At 41.2% G+C, this 20,581-nt stretch overlaps 1 protein-coding gene and 1 long non-coding RNA gene across 3 annotated transcripts in view; both read right to left on the bottom strand.

Moving 5' to 3' along the window:
• PRKN (parkin RBR E3 ubiquitin protein ligase) overlaps positions 1-20,581 on the bottom strand; it is a 1,330,206-nt gene that overhangs the window by 357,741 nt on the left and 951,884 nt on the right. The gene's annotated exons all lie outside the window — the stretch shown is intronic.
• LOC128315760 (uncharacterized) overlaps positions 5,958-20,581 on the bottom strand; it is a 56,484-nt gene continuing 41,860 nt past the window's right edge. The window contains exon 2 of the long non-coding RNA XR_008298841.1: positions 5,958-9,982. This is a non-coding gene — a long non-coding RNA (uncharacterized LOC128315760). The remainder of the gene's footprint in view (positions 9,983-20,581) is intronic.

Below are 20,581 nucleotides of genomic sequence, written 5' to 3'. Positions count from 1 at the left end.
ATTTCTGAAATGTGTCCATTCAGACTCAAAAACCTTCCACTGACTGGGAGCTTGTGATGTCCCTAGAAGACCCAATCCATTTTCCAGTAGTACCAACTCTAAGATTTGTTCTAATTTTGAATATAAATCAGTTGCTTATTAAATTTACTTCCATATGAATCCAAGTTCTTCTGTAAGAAACAACACAGCAGATTTCTACCCCTTCCTTCTCCGGATAAGGCTTCAACTATCTAGAGACACATATCACAGGTTCTCCCACTCTTCCACCTTATCTGCTCCTCTCCAGGCCGAGCTGACCCATTTCTTCAACTATTCCCCTTCACTGTCCATCACTATCCTGCTCACACTCATTTATTCACATTCATGCTGCCCTTGGCAAGAGGCACCGGGTTTATGGTGCAATGATCCATCTGTGGCTTGACTGGAGTCGGATATTTTGAGATCTGCTATTGCAGTGGTGACAGTAACTGTGGCCACGGTGAGTCACAGACACTGAGCAGAAAGGGAGAAAGAGAGATCAGCCATCGCTGTAACACTTTTGTAGTGGAGGAGTGCCTGTTCTTTCCTTTTTAAAAGCCAAAACTCAAGGCACTGTAAGACCTTACACACAGAGAAGAGGAAAAAAAAGGCAATCTTCTCATTTGCCTCACACATAAGGAATATTTCTCCCAGAAACACACAGATAAATGAGTGCATTATGAAAGAACGCAGACGGGTGGGCACGTCAGCTATCACTCCTAGTACAGATGCCCGATGCTTTCTGGCTATGACCCCAAAGACACTATCAGAGTTTCCATGTTTGAAATTGGGGTTTGCAGGTTTGGTAAATCCCCACAGCAGACTAAACTTCCAAGTGCCCACATGTCTTTCGAATACGACATTTTTAGCGCCTAACGTTATTATTATCATTATTATTATTATTATTTTTTTTGCCATTCCTTCACAGAACCCTTAATAACCACCGATGATAACATTCCTAGTCCTTAATGTGGCTGAAGGCTTTAATGGCACAGTTACAAGGAGCTGTGCATCTGCTCAGCTCACATTACTGGGTCCCTATTATGAAAATACACACATTAGCTGTTTTTATGGTTTTGCTTTCTTGGAACTGGAGCAGCTCTGGGACCTGTCATTCACTGATATTAAGAGGTTGCCAATGGTAACACAAAATCCAATGTAGCAGATAACAAAAGGCAAAGATAATTTGAATCAGAGAATTGCAAGACTAGAAGACTCAATAGGAGCAATCCTGTTGTCTTCCTAACCTTTAGAATGATTTGAAATATCTCAAATGTCCTGTGGCCTTTTCTTGGTGATGGGATGATGCACCTTTCTTCGCTGACTCATTGCTTGTTTATCTGTATTTCATCAATTTCATTCAGTGAATATGTCTCACTTTTTAATAAGAACAAAAAAAATATTTTTTCACTTAAAAAATCGATGAGGTTTGGTCAGTAATGACAGTCTGTGTTCATCAAAGGAAGGGTCTCCCACAAAGCTCTTACAGAATTTGGCTCAATTGGCTGGCTAGTTAAAAAGGCAAGCTGACGCTGTTCCTTCTTAAAAAGGCCATGACAAAGAGCGGTCATCTCCATTGCCCAGATCCTGGTCTGCCTCCAGATGGGTGTGGATGTTGCCCCACATCAGGGCTGGCTGGTGTGCCTTACAGAGCCGAGCCTGGCAGGGCTCCACCTTCCTGGAGCTGCCCCGGAACACCAGTTACAAGTGACACAACTGGCAGATCCGCCATCTTCCCAAGCCACCCTGCAATCAGCTGGGACTCCCTGCTCGGCCATCTGTCCCAGCAGTGGCTCTCCAAGTGAGAATCCTGCATCAGCACCATCATCATCATGGGGAAAAGGGTTGGAGACGCAAATGACAAAGCCCCACCCTAGAACTACCGAATCAGAAAATGTGGGTGCAGGGCCCAGTAATCTGCATTGTAGCAAGCCCTTCAGGAAATTTCCATCTGGCCTGGAGACACAGCTGTAGTGACCGGACTCCTCTTGTGAACTTTGATCCTTAACAGCTCCAAGAACCCTGTGACCCTAGTGCCCTGTGAGACACAAAGACTTCAGAGACTGGGTTAATCCGCTGGCAACGCAACCTTGCTTCTGAGGCTCTGTTTACAAAATTGCTGCCAGAGTAATATTCTATTGCCAGATGTCAGGACAGATAGAGAATTCAGAAATGGGGAAGAGCCAGAGGTGTTTTCTGGGCCTCTGCTGTTTCTCCTTATTTCCAACGTGCCACTGGCATGAAATATAGCTGTGCTGCATTGAAATCGGCAGAGCCGATTTTTAAAAAAAAATGTACAGAAATCCTTTTTCCTCGTGTGTGGGTGGCAATTGCTGTGAGAGCTTCAAAACCATGGCTGCACTACGAACAAAAAATGCTTTTAGAGGCTGAGCCCTCTTGACCTCTTTCCCCTAAACAAACAAATAAACCGAAATGCTGTGTCCGAGTCCATCGGTCAATGGGCATTTGCTGATATCTACTGTGTTTAAGGGATTTTATGTGCAAGACGTCTCAAGAGGAAAAACAAACAAATACAAAGTCCGTGTACTTGCCGTGCTTTCACTCTGGCTGGGCAGAAAAGGCTTGCGAACAATCATAAGGAAATACGTTGTTCCAACAGCAGTAAAACAGTGCAATCCCTGACTTCATGGCCATATGGCAGGAGGTGGCTAGAGGTGGCCCAGTGGCCCGGGAGGAGAGCTCTGACAAAAGATCTGGTTAGATACAATGAGCAATGGGCAACCACTTCGGGTTCTCAGAAAGGGAGGGACAACTGGAAACTCTATACCATAATTAGGGAAGGATCACATGGGGGGTGGGCTACCCCTGAGCAAACCCTGATTCTGGACGCTGTGCACTGCACCACAGACTTGGCCGGCAAAGCCCCAGCTCTTGGGGGATTTTTGTCCTACCAGGGGACAGATGGTAAACCATCACAGAAATAAAACATAGGGCAATTGGGGGGTTCATCGTAAGGGCTGTAAGGTCAACAGAACCGGAGAGTGATAGCGGTGCTGTGTTCGGATCCATCTGGGTTCTGATGTCACAGTCCAGGTAGAAGGTCAAGATGGCAGTTGGGTGGTGAGAAAGTACATCGCAGAGCAAAAAGAGGAAGGAACTGCTCAAGGCCATGGGGAAGTGAAGGGAAAGATCCCCTGGCATCCTTAGCTCATGGCGACTTTAATTCTTGTTCCTATGTTCTTGTTGGCGAATCACCATTAGTATTCAAATTTAAACAATGCTTTGTAATAGCTGTGATAACCCTGTGAGGTGGAGAAACTCATTTCACAAGATGCTTTAAGAGCTTAAATCTCCTCTGCTCGGTGACTAAAGAGGAGGTCTTCCGTCCCTCAGGAAAAGAAAAAACAAAGGTTTGAGAATACTGGTCTAGTCCATTTTCTGATTCAAGCACCAGCGAGATGACTTTGGCAGCATCTCACAATATAAGATAAACTTCTTCTCGCGAAACGGGCTAAGTATGCCTCAATCCTTTCACGCATAACTAAGGCTATAATCAACAAGCCTGGCACTACTCACGATTAAAAAGCCTTGCTTGGGGCACCTGAGTGGCTCATCAGTTGAACAGCTGACTCTTGATTTCGTCTCCAGTCGTGGTCTCATGGTTCGTGAGTTCGAGCCCCACATCAGGCTGTGTGCTGACAGTGTGGAGCCTGCTTGGATCCTCTCTCTCTGCCCTTCTCTGCCTCTCTCTCTCTCTCTCTCTCTCAAAATAAATAAATAAACATAAAATATAAAAAATAAAAATAAGAAGACGTGCTTATTTGCTTATTGCTCTGCAGGCTATTTTAACCAGTGTTTGGACTTGGGCTGGATTTATTTTCTGGAAGGGATCTTATCAAAATTTTTCCTAATGGTTAGTAATCACACTTGATATGCACAACATGAAGGTTCTACCTAGCATTTGATCCATGGAGATCCTCTAGATCTGGTAAAATTTCTCACTTTGAGATGTAAATTGTTGTTGTTTTTAACTAAAAAAAAAAAGTAAAACGTGGGGCACCTGGGTGGCTCAGTCGGTTGAACGTCCAACTTTGACTCAGGTCACCAATCGGCAGTCCATGAGTTCGAGCCCTGCATCAAACTCTGGTGCTGACAGCTCAGAGCCTGGAGCCTGCTTCTGATTCTGTGTCTCCCTCTCTCTCTGACCCTCCCCCACTCACACTCTCAGAAATAAATAAATGTTAAAAAAAAGTAAAACATAATTTTGATCCAACTGTGTCTGTGTTGAGTAAAATTAAGGAATTTCACTGTTAAAGCACAAAATGAAGATACCCCTTGAAAAAGGACTTGTAAGCTGTATGACTTGTATGATTATTAAAAGGCTCCTTCATTAAACCCACAGAGTATGTAGTAAAATTACCTATTTTTCCCCCAAATTTACTTTTATAGTGAATTTAGCATATATATTAAGAGTGCGTAAATAGGGTTTCCTAGAAGGCCAATATCTTTCCTCGTACCAATATGTGAGCAGTAGCCTGCTCTCTTGGCTAAAAATGGAGATGCAAAAATATACAGAGAGGGCACTAAACTTCTGAGACTAAGTAGTGATGATTTACTTGTTAACAAAATAAGGGGGAAACATAAATTGTAAAAGGCTTCTAAGGCCAGTCTTGCATGTAGTACAATGAGGCTAGAAATTGAAATGAATTTTATTGACAGGAGCGTTTGAAGCCCTGGGTTGTGGGCTCTGGGGGCCCCGTGCACCTTGCGTCTGCCATGATGGCAGTTCAGCTACTCCCCCTACTGTAATCTGCTGCCTTCTTAGCATACATGGTTTCCCTGGGTCATGGTGTCGCTCCCCCACTCAGCAGACGGGAAAAAGTTAAAAGACTTCAAATCACCGCCAGAAATATAGTTCTTTCGCTTGGGCAGTGGCAGGTTCCATGTGAATCTCAGCTTTTCCATATTAAGTAGAACTGCTTTGTCCCCAGGCTCTCAGCTAAAGATGAAATGAAAAGTTTTTGAAAGGGGATTAGAATAAGACCTTAGAAGCACTTGGTCTGGAAGCTTTTTTATTTTCCCCCCCACTCAAAATGACAAGGAGGAAACCTATTTAAAGCACGAAACGAAACGACTACTCCTTCCTCTGTAGTTTGGGACACTCCTGTAAGTCTCATTCTTTGATGACACAGGTAGGGCTGGCCAACCTTCCTGAACCCCATGGGGTCCCAAGGTAAACCCTTAGCATCTGCCCCTCCCCCAACATACAAAAGAACAAAACCAAAAACTGTCTTCTGAGTATATAGAACATTTGGGAAAACCCAGGCATCCAGCCATAATGCCACCAGCATACAAATACTAGAGTTAACACTCATGTGTGTAGATTTTTGAATAGCTGTATTTATAATGTATATCCTGTTGTGCAACATCATCCAGTCAATATATCCTGTATCATCAGATGTTTTTTCTACACCTAAGGGTTTCAGTAGTGGCAGAGGATTCATCAAAACAGTCCTGCTGGTGAACTTGAAGTTGTATCCATCTTTCCACAACAATAAACAATGGTCTAAATACCAAAAATGAACATAATCCTGGTTACGTATCTGGAATTTTCTTAGCATGAATCCCTGAACAGTATATTTGCTGGTTGAAGGGTTTTGATACATCAGCAAATTTCTCCCCCAGAAACTTGATTCAGTTTGTCTTTCTGTCAGTGGTGCTCCTGATTCCCTCCATTCTGGACACAAGAGAATAAATATTACACGCATTTTTAAAAACATTTGGCAATTAAATAAAATGGTGTCTTATTATTCTTTTAATTTGTCATTAAGTTGTCTACATTAAGTTGTCTACCCTACTGATTGTATTATTTGGCCTTAGATTTTTTTTCCAATCTTTCTACCAAAACATTTATCTGAGTTTTCTCTCCTGACTTGATACTTTAGGAGATTTCCTTCTGGTTTTGGCTTTTTTTAAAAAAATTTTTTTTAATGTTTATTTATTTCTGAGACAGAGAGAGAGCATGAATGGAGGAGGGTCAGAGAGAGAGGGAGACACGGAATCTGAAACAGGCTCCGGGCTCTGAGCTGTCAGCAGAGAGCCCGACGCGGGGCTCGAACTCACAGACTGTGAGATCATGACCCGAGCTGAAGTCGGACGCTCAACCGACTGAGCCACCCAGGCGCCCCTGGTTTTGGCTTTTAAAACCTCTTTTTCAGAAGAACTTTACCAAGTTCCCCTTTCTTCTAAGAATGGTCCTCATTGAGAAATTTCCAGTTGTATGTCTGCATGATTAAAGCAATTCACAAATATCAGGTTAAAATCACAAATCCTTCACTTGTGGTATTTTTTTAATGTATGGTGATACATTTATATTTTAACCCCAATCCACTGCCAGTTAGAATAAGGATTTCAGGGTGGAGAGAGTCTGCAAAGGCCCCTAACCACCCAGAATCAGAAACCGTCCATGTATTCACCAGCAATCTATGGAGTACCCATTGTGTTCCAAATACGGTGCTGGGCCACAGGGAGACGGCAACCACAAGACACATGAACACGCACACGTCACTAGTGTGGCTTGTAGTTTTAGCCATAGGTATTGTTTCCCTGTAAATTTTTTTCTTTTTTTACTTTTTCTTTATTTTTGGGAGAGTGCAAGTGGTAGAGGGGCAGAGAGAGGGGGACCGAGGATCCGAAGCTGGCTCTGTGCAGACAAAAGAAAGCCTAATGCAGGGCTCGAACTCATGAACGTGAGATCACGACCTGAGCTCAAGTCGTTCGCTTAACCAGCTGAGCCACCCAACACCCCTTCCCTATAAATTTCTTATTTATAGCCCGTGCCCCTTTCCTAAGGTTTTGCAAGGCAAAGGTGTGAAGCATCTATGTCCCGACTGATCTTCCAGGGAACAGCTTTGCACTCATTTCCTAGGCTGCAGCATCTCTCTAGCTATGTTTTTACTCCACTGGTTCCTGCCACTTGATCTATGGATCTGGTGTGGCAGAGAGACGCTACACTTTTGCAGCCTTCGCCATCTTGAAAATAGTGGCCTTCCAGACACTGCCGAGGTGGCGGGCAAGGAGATTGATCTATGGCCTCTGGGCAGCCTCAGATCCTGAAGTTCAAACTTGGTGACAGGAAGATTGAAGAGTAGGCGTTCTCCCGAATTTAGAGATGATGAATGTCCTGCTTGAGACTGAGTCTGTCACTTTACACCGGGGCCTCTGGTCACCTTAGCAATTTAGTCACGTGTTCTCCAAAACATACCATGTGGCCACAAGCCTCTCCTTGCCCTAGAATGCTGAGTCTTTTCTTTCCTTCCTCATTCACGTCCTCCGCGAATGCTCCCCTCAGACGCTGTCAGGGAAGACCCGATCCTCCCCACTGCCGCGGCAGAGGAAGCAGCAGAAAGGCTCAGCCTGTAAACGCCGTCTCCATCAACAATTGCTGCTCCTTGCTGCTCCTTCAACTGGCCTGCACTTGGCAGAAAAAGGGGGAAGCAGGTTTTACAACAACACTTCTCTCTTCGGAGGCACTCAGGAAAGTGGAGCTTTGTTGCTGGTGAGTCAATGATGTCTCGTTCTAAGGGTGTCCATCCATCACCCCTAAGGAGGACGGGCACGGGAGCTAGAGTCTCATTTTCCAGGTCCTAGTGATGCGACTGCAGAGGGGGAGAGCTCTTTCATGTCAAATAAAAGTGATCCTGCATGTTCCATACGGGTCCAAGCACACAGCAGCTCTCTAAACTGGCAAGCACACATATATATACAAATGCAGAAAGGCTTCGGCACGGAAACACCACAAACAGCAGGCATGCTTCTGCATTTGTAATAGAGTCCTACTTGAGAATCTGTGTAAGCCTTTATACTCTCCGAGCTACCTATGCTGTTGTTGGTGTTGATGGTCATGAGAACATGAAGCTGGGAAAATTATACTCTTGAGTACCTGTGCTCACTTTTCCAATGTCAATTCAGATTTTTACTTACCCAAAGCCTGACTTATTTTCTCTATTCACCTAACATCATTTAATTTCTGGATGCTAAGCCTATAATAGTTTTCATTGAGCCTAGACTGAAATGCTAGATTTCTTCTTCCAAGTCTATCATGTAGGCTGCAGAAATATGAGTAGTCCTTTATAATTCTGGGACCAATTAAGTAGGTGGAGGTCTGGAGGTTACTAGAATCCATCTGTCACTGCCTGAATAATAATATTAGTAACTGAAGCTTAATTGTGATAAATGTCCAGATGATTACTTTTTTTTTTTTTTTTGGTCTAACACAGACATTTCAATAATTCAACAACCCACATCTCTGAAATGATAAAGACAGTGGATAGGGTAACCTCAGTCTAGTTCTCCAGATCCTAGATTGATTGAAGGAAGCACACTCAGGACAAATAAAAGTAAGAACGACAACACTTGGTGCCTGATAGGGTAAGGAATCAATTACCTTCAAAGATAGCATCAGCTAAATATTTAATGGGTTCACAGATGATAGATGCAAAACTGGTTTGCTAAAGGGACAGGCGGGGCAGGGCCTTAGTCTGTCCAGACACAAATAACAAAGATGACACCAGCATTCTCCAATCGTCCCTTGTAGGCACCAAGGCCACCGCACGGCTCCTCTTGCCTGTTCACAGTGATAACACCATTACACCAACAGTGGAAAGAGCCTGTGGGTGTTTGGGGAGGGGGCTGCTGGGTACCCCAGTGTTAGGACTGCTGAGCCCTAAGGCCTTAGGGTGATCGGTTAACCTTAACTCTTAGTTTCCTAGCCCATAAAATAGAGTGGATTCTTCTGTGTCAGAGTTGAAGTGAGTGTTTGAGATAATTTATATATTTTTAAAAAATATTTAGTTTTGGGGAGGGCACAAGCAGGGGGAGGGGCAGAGAGAGGGGGACAGAGGATCTGAAGTGGGGTCTGCACTGACAGGCTGACAACAGCAAGCCTGATGTGGGGCTTGAACTCACAAACTGTGAGATCACGACCTGAGCTGAAGTTGGATGCTCAACCAACTGAGCCATCCGGGCGCCTCTATTTGAGATAATTTTGGCAAAGACCCCAGCACCTTGCCTGACACCCACTGTGATCTGCAGTGACAAGGCCCCGCTTTTGATTTTTTTGTCCCACCATATCCTGTCAGAGCAGAAGGTTAACTACAGCAGCTCTGAGTTCTTTCACATGAAATGTGCTCCACATTTGTTTTAGCACATTCGATGACCATCACACCAGAAGAAGGCAGTGTAGTGTGCAGCTGGAGTGAGGACGCTGACTTCACTCCACAAATAAGAGGGTGTAAAGTCAGTCTGAGGTTTCCGTCAATCTGCACCTTGTAAATCTGGATCCCTGCTATGAGACACTCATTCCCAAGGAGAGGGATTGAAATAAAATTTAGTTCACTTCACATAATGGAAATGACATTTATTTTAAGTAAAAATAGCACCCAGGTGGATTAAAAGATGTGTCATATCATCCAATGTATTTCTGGAAGCTCTGTTTGCTGTTAAGAATTCCAAGGACCAAAGGAAGGCATGAATAAATAAAGAGAACAAATGTGTAAAATAATGAAGATCATTCAGTTGCTGTTTGTGAAGAAAAATCTGCTGTGAAGGTACCTAACATGTCATCTGGCACACAGCAGGTGCTTAATAAGTATGTGTCCATTTTTTTTATTCCTTCTCCTAATTAAGGTCTGATCCATGTGGTCCATCATGACCTTGAATCCAAGAATGATCCTCTGAGAGCATCATTCAAATAGAGCTCTAAAGAGAGATAATAAAATCACCAGTCACAAATAATCAGTTTAACTAAATGACCCTCTACTTAGTAGATCTACAACAGTCAAATGCTATTCAAGTGACACTATTGCATCAGAACTGGAAAAACCATGATGTGGTTCAAGAGGCAGAAATAAAAATGATGGTAATAAAATAGAAACACAGCAGGAAAAGGAGGCAGATAGACACCTAATATTTCAGGCAGCTCTCCCAATCAGGAACCACAATTCTTTTTTTTTTTTTATTTTTTTTTTAACGTTTATTTATTTTTGAGACAGAGAGAGACAGAGCATGAACGGGGGAGGGTCAGAGAGAGGGAGACACAGAATTTGAAACAGGCTCCAGGCTCTGAGCCGTCAGCACAGAGCCCGACGCGGGGCTCGAACTCACGGACCGTGAGATCATGACCTGAGCCGAAGTCGGCCGCTTAACTGACCGAGCCACCCAGGCGCCCCATGGAACCACAATTCTCTTCTCTGAAACTATGAAAACAAAATTCAGGCTCATATTCTTTTCAACTAAGTGAAGCTCCTGCAGTCCTAGAACTTTGTTTGGCTCTTCCAAACTAGCAATGTCAGTAAACCATGTCTGAACAGCCGGCTTCTGTGTCCTGGGTATTGTGGTTGAGTCAGAGAGAGAGGGGATGGTCCTGCCTTCTTGATTTCCTTCCTTCCTTGGGAGCCGAGTGTTAATGATGCACGGTGGTCTTTTCATGGATCCAGGGAGACAGGGAGAGGGGGACAGAGAGAGGACACTGCAGATAGCCACTGGGGCCACAAAGCCGATGGGAGCTGCCAGCTAATTGTAATTTCCCCACAACCGGAGTCCTATTTTCTCATCCCGAACAAAATCAGGGCGAAGGGACAGTTCCACACCTCAATTGTCTAACCGCTGCCAGGCAAATGCATTAGTTTCCTACTGTTATCCTGAGGACTGCCTTCTCCTGGGAGGACAGAAGGGGGAATGTGCAGTAGTCACAGGGGCTGAAGCCCCTGACCTTGACCCTCTCATGCTACCACAAGTCCCTGAATGATCTCTGTTATAGATCACAGGGCCGACTTTGCCCCAGAGAGTGGATTGCTTTAAGATAACAAGGATGAACTGGGAGCGACTCAAAATGAAGAAATAGACAAACATTTAATTATTGATCAATAAACACAATCCTGTGGATTGTAGAGAAAGTCTTAGCATTGCTTACCCAATTCCCTCATTTTATGGTCTTAAAAAAATGCTCACAGTGACTAACCCGTGTTGATGGATCTATTTCAAAGGGAGGGAGAGGTCTGAGCCCCTTTCTGACCTGCGATACAATATCAATTATTGTACAATTATTTAACACACGTGCATAGGAATGTGGGTTGATGTGTCGGCTTTTATTCCTAACAGACTCTGTGCCATTGATAAAGGAAGCCAGTGGTTTTCCACAAGATTGGCTGACATTCTGCAAAAAAGATCCAAAATATTTTGTTTTTGCTTCCATATGATTTGGTTTATTTATTGCTATGTATTACTAAATACTTTTCTCTAAATAGCAAGAGGTTTTAATAAGGAAATAAAAACTTCTGCACCTCAGAAAATGCTCCTGAATGTAATCCGAGACTTTAAAGTTCTGTAAATAAATTCATAATTGGGGCCTCGGACGTTCCAGAAGATGTCCGTCATCACTCATTTTGTTGCGCTGATGGAAACTCCCAAGAGCAAAGACCTTTGTCTCATCATTAAAGTTTCAGGACTTTTGTTTTGACAGTGCTCTGTACACACTAAAAGATGAATGTCTTTGGCAATTTGCAGAATGTTTATCTGTTCAAACTTCTCTTGGGTCTCAGCAGGTGGAGCTAAGAGCATGGATTTTTTCCTATCAAAATGTAAGAAAAAAACGCTATTCCACAGATACAGAAATTTCAATCACAGAAAAATAAGTGATTTCCAATTGGGGGCAAATGATAGCAGCTCTTTCTTCAGCGAATCTTATGTCACCATCTACTTTGCTTTTTTTCTTCAAGAAGATCCATTCACACTGACCTGTACTGTTCTCTCTAAACCTCATCAGAGGCGTTCTGGCCAGACCAGCTCTACATCTGCCAGGGTGACATTTCCCCACCTGACTGGAAACAGAGCGTTATGTCAGGACAACCAGAATGGTCATTTTCTGTACAAGTTTCTGGAAAAATACTCTAAATATTATTATAAACTGTCATAAAAGTAATAGACACTGATGACTAAAAAAAATGAATAAATATAAAAAAAAAAGGAGAGATTTTATCCAATGTGCATTTGTTTATTTTCGGGTGAGATGTTCTTTTGAGGTTTTTGAACCCAGCAATGCTCTCATGGGGGAGGAGCAGAGGCAACTTTGACCAATTGGAGAATGCTACACAGGAAGCTGAAGCAGGAAGTAAAACGATCTTAATCTAAGCTACACTGTTCTTCCCCAAAGAGACCAAACTCAACAGCAAGAACACATTTTGCAAACTAAAAGATGTGCAGTTGGATGCACTTCACAAAGCTCCTCACACATTGTCCTCTGTCGTGCCAGAAAAATAACCATGGAATCCCAAAGTCTATGCATTGAGCCAACATGAAGTCAAACTCAGATGTTCAGCTGTTTCCTGAGAAGTCTACCTAAAACCTCTGAAATGATTTTAACACTCAAAACCTGTGAATGTGAATGAGATAAACAGAAGGCATTCATTAAAAGAGGTGATTGTTCTTCATCCAACCCTTCCCTTGACATACAATTTACTTTGCTATTGTAATTCTCAAATGACACTCAGCTCACTCACTCCAGCATCTAAGATATTGTATCACTGCTTTAATTAAGAAGACAATAATTATTCATGGCGATGCTTTTACTTCTCTCACCAACTCTGATAATACTATAAGGTAACACCAAATGGAAACCTGTGGGGAATAAGCTTAGGAATTCCCTGAGCTTGCACCAGTGGGTTAACAAAGCATAAAGAATTAGAAAGCCATAGGCTGTACACACTCAAGTATGGGTGAACAAGAATAGGCAAATAAGATTAGATAAAGGCCTAAGGCAAAGGCCCCCAGTATAGGACAAAGGTATAGGAATAGGAAATCTCAGGATGAAAACAGCCAAGATGAGGTAAACAAGATTAGGGATTCAGGGTGGAAATGCCCCCCAATGTAGTACAATAGCAGAAAGCTGCTTTCACAGGAAGGAAGGACCAAAATAGGTAAACAGGACTTTACCTCAGCAGGGAGAAGTTGCCCAGAGTGGAGCTAATTAGGAAAAAGTGCCTTGTTGATCCTGAGGTAGCATGCTCTGTCTTTCTTGTCCCCTAGACCAGTTCAGGTAAACAGAGGTGGCGCCTCATGTTTGCTGTATGCAACCTTGCACCCAGCACCTGGATTTTGTTTTATATTTAACCAAACCCCTAACACTGTGCATCTTCAAAACCCCCTTTCCCCCACACCCTTGAGTTAATGTTCATGGTTTCATTGTCTCTTTGTGAACGTCCATCATGCTTTTAAGCCTTCTAATCTTAATAAAAAATGGAGCAAGGACCCTTACTCAGGGCTCTTGTCTCTTCTCGGACATTAGCCTCTCTCACGTTTTCAATCCTGTGTCCTGCTCTCTTACTGGATAAGAAAGAATTTCAGACCTAGAGTCTACAACAGAAACCAAAGCTTTACATAAAACCTAAGACTCAAGAGTAATTAAAGGAAAAAAAATCGACTTTTAAAGAAATTCTATGGATATAATCCTTCTCCCTTAATAATTAAAAAAAATGACAGATTTATTCTGCATGCGTGCGTAAAGTCATAGTTAAGTCAACTGTATTTTTAAGTGAAACTGTTATTACATTTAGTTATGGTAGGTTGGGAAAATGTCATCTCCAGGTAGAAAAATAACCAATTTGAAAATTGTCCTGCATTTGTATAATGGTAGGGATTTTACAGTTTTGAGACCATTTCTTATTTTTCATTTCATTTAATACAGTTTAGAAACTTGGTGCTGTGCTTCTTTAACCTGATTCACTGAGATGTCCAACTCAGACATGCTGTGTGTCAAAAGGAGCTTGTGATTAATAGTCAAGTGATAAGATTTGCAAATTAAAAAAAATATGGTAGAATATGTTGCAGGTAAAACCTGTGAAAACTTTGCTCCAAAGCAGTTGTATTCTGGTATATTTTCTTGTTTGGGAGACTACAAAATGGAAATGCATCCAGGGTGACGGTAACGATGCACCGAAAATGGACACACCCATGGTTGGGATTGGATAAAACCCATCCGGTGGGTCATTACAGCAAAAATGAGGGTGAACCATCAGCAGGACCCACCAAATGGTTGTTATCTCTCCTGATACTCAAAAATCTCTGTGACTGTTTAGAGTAACTAGGCATTTCTAAGCATCTAATCATTTTCTGAAATTATGCTAAAATTTTCTACATGAAACATTACATGAATTCACTAATTTTGAATTTAACAGAAGGCATAAAACATTTTAAAACAAATGTATTCCCTTTGAGCATATTTTCCCCTGAAGTGTGTACATTGTGTGTGCATTTTGAATGTTTGTTTTATCTAATAAAAGATTTAAGGGTTTGGGGAAATATAAAAGTGGCTGATCCACACGAAAAAAATAAAAAAAAAAATAAAAAAAACTCTGAACTGAAGAAATGCAAATGGAAAATTATAGGATGAATGGAATGGACTCCAAATCAGAAACAGACTCTACAAAGATAAACAGAGATGGCTGAAGACGGAAGTGCAATGGAAATGAGGACAAATTAAACCAAAGTATTGAATGTGAATAAGCAGCAAACTAAAATTAACATGAAAGAGAAACCACAAGAACCAAAGTATATTGTGAATACATAACATCAAACACATATACTAACATATGTGAATAACCTTCATGACTTGGTAGAAAGGTATATATTTCATTAGGTGCACCTATTATGTTTACAGATATGAAAGACTTATGGGGCTAGCTGAATCTCAGTTACGTGTCCAGGGTGGAGTGTATTGTTTGCACTACCTGGTCTCCTCATGCAGTCAACATCTGGCCCCACCCTCACTTGCTGGAAGTGTGCAAATTTATTTAGTCTCACCAGGGTTTTTCCAGAGGACAAATGGCAATTTCTAATGTGGCCCCCATTACCACCCATGAAGCAGTAGCACAATGATGAGGCCATAGTCACTTCTCAGTAAATGCTGACTTTCTACTTGAGGAAATATTATTAATATTGATATTACTAACATTGAGAAATATTACTAATAGTAGGAAAATATTACTAATAAAAATAGGTTTTTATAAATTTGATCATGAAAAATTAGTATTAATCTTTTCATATACAATTCATTATTATCAGAAAGATATTAAAAAGTTAATTTTTACCTCTACTTAGCTATATAAAAAAAAATAGGTCCAAATTTAATCTGATTTAGGACCATATAGATTTTTAAGTCTTAAAACTACTGGAAAGGGCCATAGAATCTCCATATGTGTAAAAGTACAAAAATAGGCCAGAAGGGAAAGAACTGATTGAGACGATGTTATGAATTCTCTTGTAGGTTTGTGATTTTATTTTATTTTTTGTTAAAATGGCTGTGGGTTTTGATTCCCAATTTTATAGACCGATCTCCCCAGTCCTGCTGTACGAATAGTAACACCAGGCAGAATCATTTTCAGACATGAAAAGCAATGGTAGATACACTTTTTCTGGAATAATAAAACCAGAATATTACAGGTAGTCAACTTTGGGAATGATTACTATACCTCTGAGAAGTTAAAAACTCCCTCAGCTTCTAGCCTGATGGTTGTTTATACTACTTGATGTGATATAATTATCCAGATTTTAATACTAGAGGTAATTTAGTTTGCTTAAATGAATCAGAGCTTTGTCCCAAAGAAAGAAAATTTTTAGTCCTTGGCAATACTACTGAATTGATTGCACTTATTTTGGATTATCCCATGGATTAAAAAAAATGTGGATTTATATATACATATGTGTGTGTGTGTGTATACAATTATAAATATATACATATATATATAATATACACTTATATGTAATCTATAAAAGTATAATGGAATATTATTCAGCCATAAAAAAAGAAAATCCTGTTATATGCCACAACACAGATGAACCTTGAAGGCCTATGATAAGAGAAATAAGCTAGTCACAGAAGGGCAAATATTTCATGATTCCATTTATATGAGGAATCTAAGGTAGCCCAGCTCAGAGAAACAGAAAGGGGAATGGTGGTTGCTAGGGCCTAGGGTGGGGAAAGAGGGGGGTGCTGTTTGGTGGGCACAGAGTCTTAGTTGGGCAAGATGGAAATGTTCTGGAACTCTGCTGTAGAGCATAATGCTTATAGTTAACAATACCATATTGAGCAACCCTTATTAAAATAACACCAGTATTCTTCACAGAGCTAGAGCAAACAGTCCTGAAATTTGTATGGAACTAGAAAAGACACTGAATAGCCAAAGCACTTTTGAAAAAGAAGACCAAAGCTGGAGGCACCACAATCCTGAACTTCAAGATGTATTACGAAGCTGTAATCATCAAGATAGTATGGTACTGGCAGAAGAACAGACACTGAGATCAATGGAACAGAATGCAGAACCCAGAAATGGAACCACAAACATATGGCCAACTAATCTTTGACAAAGCAGGAGAGAATATCCAATGGAATAAAGACAGTTTCTTCAGCAAATGGTGCTGGGAAAACTGGACAGCAACATGCAGAAGAATCAACCTGGACCACTTTCTTACACTATACATAAAAATAAACTCAAAATAGATGAAAGACCTCAATGTAAGACAGGAAGCCATCAAAATCCTTGAGGAGAAAGCAGGCAAAAACCTCTTTGACCTCAGCTGCAGCAGCTTCTTACTCAACGCGTTTCCAGAGGCAAGGGAACAAAAGCAAAAATGAACTCTTGGGACCTCATCAAAATAAAAAGCTTCTGCACAGCGAAGGAGACAATCAGCAAAACTAAAAAGGCAACCAACAGAAGGGGAGAAGATATTTGCAAATGACATATCAGATAAAGGGTTAGTATCCAAAAATCTATAAAGAACTTACCAAACTCAACACCCAAAAAACAAATAATCCAGTGAAGAAATGGGCAAAAACCATGAATGGACATTTCTCCAAAGAAGACATCCAGACAGCTAACAGACACATGAAAAAATCACTCACTATCACTCATCATCAGGGAAATACAAATCAAAACCACATTGAGATACCACCTCACACCTGTCAGAAAGGCTAACATTAACAACTCAGGCAACAACAGATGTTGGCAAGGATGCAGAGAAAGAGGATCTCTTTTACACTGCTGGTGGGAATGCAAACTGATATAGCCACTCCAGAAAAAAGTATGGGGGTTCCTCAGAAAATTAAAAATACAACTACCCTATGACCCAGCAATTGCATTACTAGGTATTTATCCAAAGGATACATGAATGCTGTTTCAAAGGGGCACATGCATCCCAATGTTTATAGCAACGCTATCGACAACAGCCGAAGTATGGAAAGAGCCCAAACGTCCATCGATGGATGAATGGATAAAGAAGATGTGGTATAGGGGCGGCTGGGTGGCTCAGTCAGTTGAGCATCCGACTTTGGCTCAAGTCATGATCTCACAGCTCATGAGCTGGAGCCCCGCATCGGGCTCTGTGCTGACAGCTCGGAGCCTGGAGCCTGCTTCATATTCTGGGTCTCCCTCTCTCTCTCTCTGTTCTCTCCTGCTCATGCTATCTCTTTCTGTCTCTCAAAAATAAATAAAATAAACATTAAAAAAATAAAAAAAGAAGATGTGGTATATATATACAATGGAGTATTACTCAGCAATCAAAAAGAATGAATCTTACCATTTGCAACTACATGGATGGAACTAGAGGGTATTATAAGCGAAATTAGTAAGTCAGAGAAAGACAAATATTGTATGACTTCACTCATGTGAGTAATTTAGGATAGAAAACACATGAACATAATGGAAGGGAAGCAAAAATAATATAAAAACAGGGAGGGGCAGAAAACATAAAAGACTCAAACTGAGTCTCAGAACAACCTGAGGGTTGCTGAAGGGGTTGTGGGAGGGGCATGGGCTAAATGGGTAAGGGCATTAAGGAATCTACTCCTGAAATAATTGTTGCATTATATGCTAACTTGGAAGTAAATTAAAAAATAAATTAATTCATTAATTAAAAAACAAAACAATACTGTATTGAACACATACAAATTTAAGAGGGTCTATCTCATGTTATATGCTATTTACCACAATAATAAAAGGAGAAAGTTCACACAACAGATGGATAGATTAAATTAAAACATCAACTCTAGCTTCTGGGGAAAAAATGTATTGACTTAAGCAACTAAGTTTGTAGCAATTTTTAGGAAGCAAGACTAACAAATGACTAATTCCCTAAGAGTTCAGGTCAATTTAGGTACAAGTTCCTGGCAGAGGTGAGGTTTTAATGCCAAATTTTTAAAACCATTGATTTCTTCACTTGGTGTTTTACAAATCAGTTGTAACTGACTACAACTTCTGAGCAAATGAGGGCATGTTGAGGGGGACTGGAATGAATAGGTATTTACACCATTTAAATTATGTTAACTGACATTCGTCACAGTTTCACTAAACCATCCCAAATCTCTTTTCCATTTGCCTACATCATCATGATGATGCACCAACAGAAATAATATTGATCATCTGAACATCGATATCAGTAATATTAATTTTCTTTTGGAGTGGCTCTTTTAATTAAACTCAAGCTTACAAACAGACTTTCCTTGGGGAAAAAAATTTTCTTTGGACAAGGCAATGTAATTTTAGGAAATACAGATAAGCAAAAAGAAGGATGCACAAATCACCCATAGACTTACTATCCAGTGTCGTTCCCCGCTTTCCTGTGATGGTGTGCTCTCTAGCTCCCTTTCCCCTTATGCGTAAGTAATTGGCGAAGTGAGATCATAAAAATCTACTGTGCACTCCTGTTTCTAAAGTTTTGCTTTTATAAAATTTTTCTTATTACAAATATTTAACTTTATTTATTATTTATTAAATAATACCGATTTCTTGACCATATGTTATGTAAATGTAAGATAACACATCCTTCCCTGGAGTCATGGGGAAAAAAACAAGTGTATCTGTTCACTTGTTCTGTTACTCATTCATTCATTCACTCACTCATTCACTCATTCATTTGCTCACTCATTCATTCATTCAGTTACTTATTCATTCATTCACTTGCTATTTACTAGTGGTCCAAGTCTGTACAGTGTGTGGGGGATACATACAGAGAGACAGAATCCTACCCATCAAAGAACTCAGCCTAATGCCAAGACTGCTATTCACATGAACAATTACCAAAGTGAAAGGGCTTTTAAATCATTCAGATTTCTGCTGAAATCAGGCCTCTCCTGTTTGTGGCTGTATGAGCCTGGCAAATTATTTACCCTCTGGGCACCTTTATTTATCTATACAATGTGGACTACACTATCTACATTGCTGACGAGTAGCAGAGATGACAAGAGAGAATATATGCAGGGAACATCCTGCTGGGCTTTAGGTTTACTGGTTGTGGTCTGAGGGGGTACGTTCTGTGGTGGGTTTGTAGCGGTCTGTGGGGATGGATCCATTCTGTCTGTGGCAGGGTGTGTTTCTGAGAAGAATGAGCTAAGGCAGCCTGCCCTCACTCATTCCCTTTACCAGAACTCATCCCTTGGGTCTGGCTCCTGGTCTAACCTTATCAACTAGGACTTGCTGGAGGAAGAAACCTTATTTTTGAAATGCCCTTACTGGATATCCCTTGGGCAAGGATTACCTGTAGTCAATAGAACTCAGGATCTACCAGAAAAGGCTTCCTGGAGAATGTCATGTAAGCTATAAAACTTCTATGGGCGCCAACTAGAGACATTTTAAGTTGTTTCAGATGCTCCCTGATTTTGGAGACACTCAGACACCTCATCTATTCTGGGCAGAGGGACATGTCCAACATGGGAAGGGAGGACCCGGGGAGCTGCCCTCGCTGTGCCAAATCTTTCCTTGTTTGTCTGAGGCTTCCAATTACTTGCATTCTTCACATTATTTAGTAAAGTTCTATGTGGGTAAGATCTCTGGTGCTTGTGAGTCAGAGTGGACAGTTCACCCAGGTGTAGCTCACTGTCTTGCTCCTGGTGGAAGAGCCAGGGGGCATTATCAGGCAGAAGAAAGAGATAGGAAGGGGAGAGAGGCATGGTGTGGCACGAAAGGCCCAAGTTCAGGCTCATCAGGGAGGAGAGAGGTTGATTGTGAGGGTCAAGTGCACCTGGTGAAGAAATATAGCCTTTTCCACAAAGGCCAGGGGAAAGCCACAGTGTGACTGAATAAGGAGATTGCTTGAAATGGACCTCACAAGGGAATTAGGATGGAGTGATTAGAACAGGGAGGGCCCTTGGGCAGGCTGAGATCCAGATAAGGAACAATAAATGAATGTGTGAAGATCAGAGGCTAAGGATGGAAAGGAAAGATTTGCAAGATTGTTAGGGGGGATATAAGACTTTTAAGAAGCTTTAATTTAATAAGGGAGATAAAATATGGATAGAAATAAGGACAAAAGCAATGATAAGAGTGATTAGAATCTTTTTGAACTCTTAGATTGTGCCAATCAATAGTGGACATGCTTCAAATACATTAACTCATGAAAACCTTATACTAACTCTTTGAAGTACCTTCTGTTATTACCCCCATTTTAAACATACAGAAAGTGAGGCGCAACGAGATTTTACAGGTACAAAGTGGTGGGGCCTTGGACTGTCCAGAACCCAAGCCCTTAACCGTTACGATGTGCGAGTATTCCATAA

Source organism: Acinonyx jubatus, chromosome B2 (genome assembly GCF_027475565.1).
Source record: "Acinonyx jubatus isolate Ajub_Pintada_27869175 chromosome B2, VMU_Ajub_asm_v1.0, whole genome shotgun sequence".
NCBI lineage: Eukaryota > Metazoa > Chordata > Mammalia > Carnivora > Felidae > Acinonyx > Acinonyx jubatus.
Note: the sequence above shows the minus strand (reverse complement) of the source record. Positions and strands in the feature narration are given on the sequence as shown.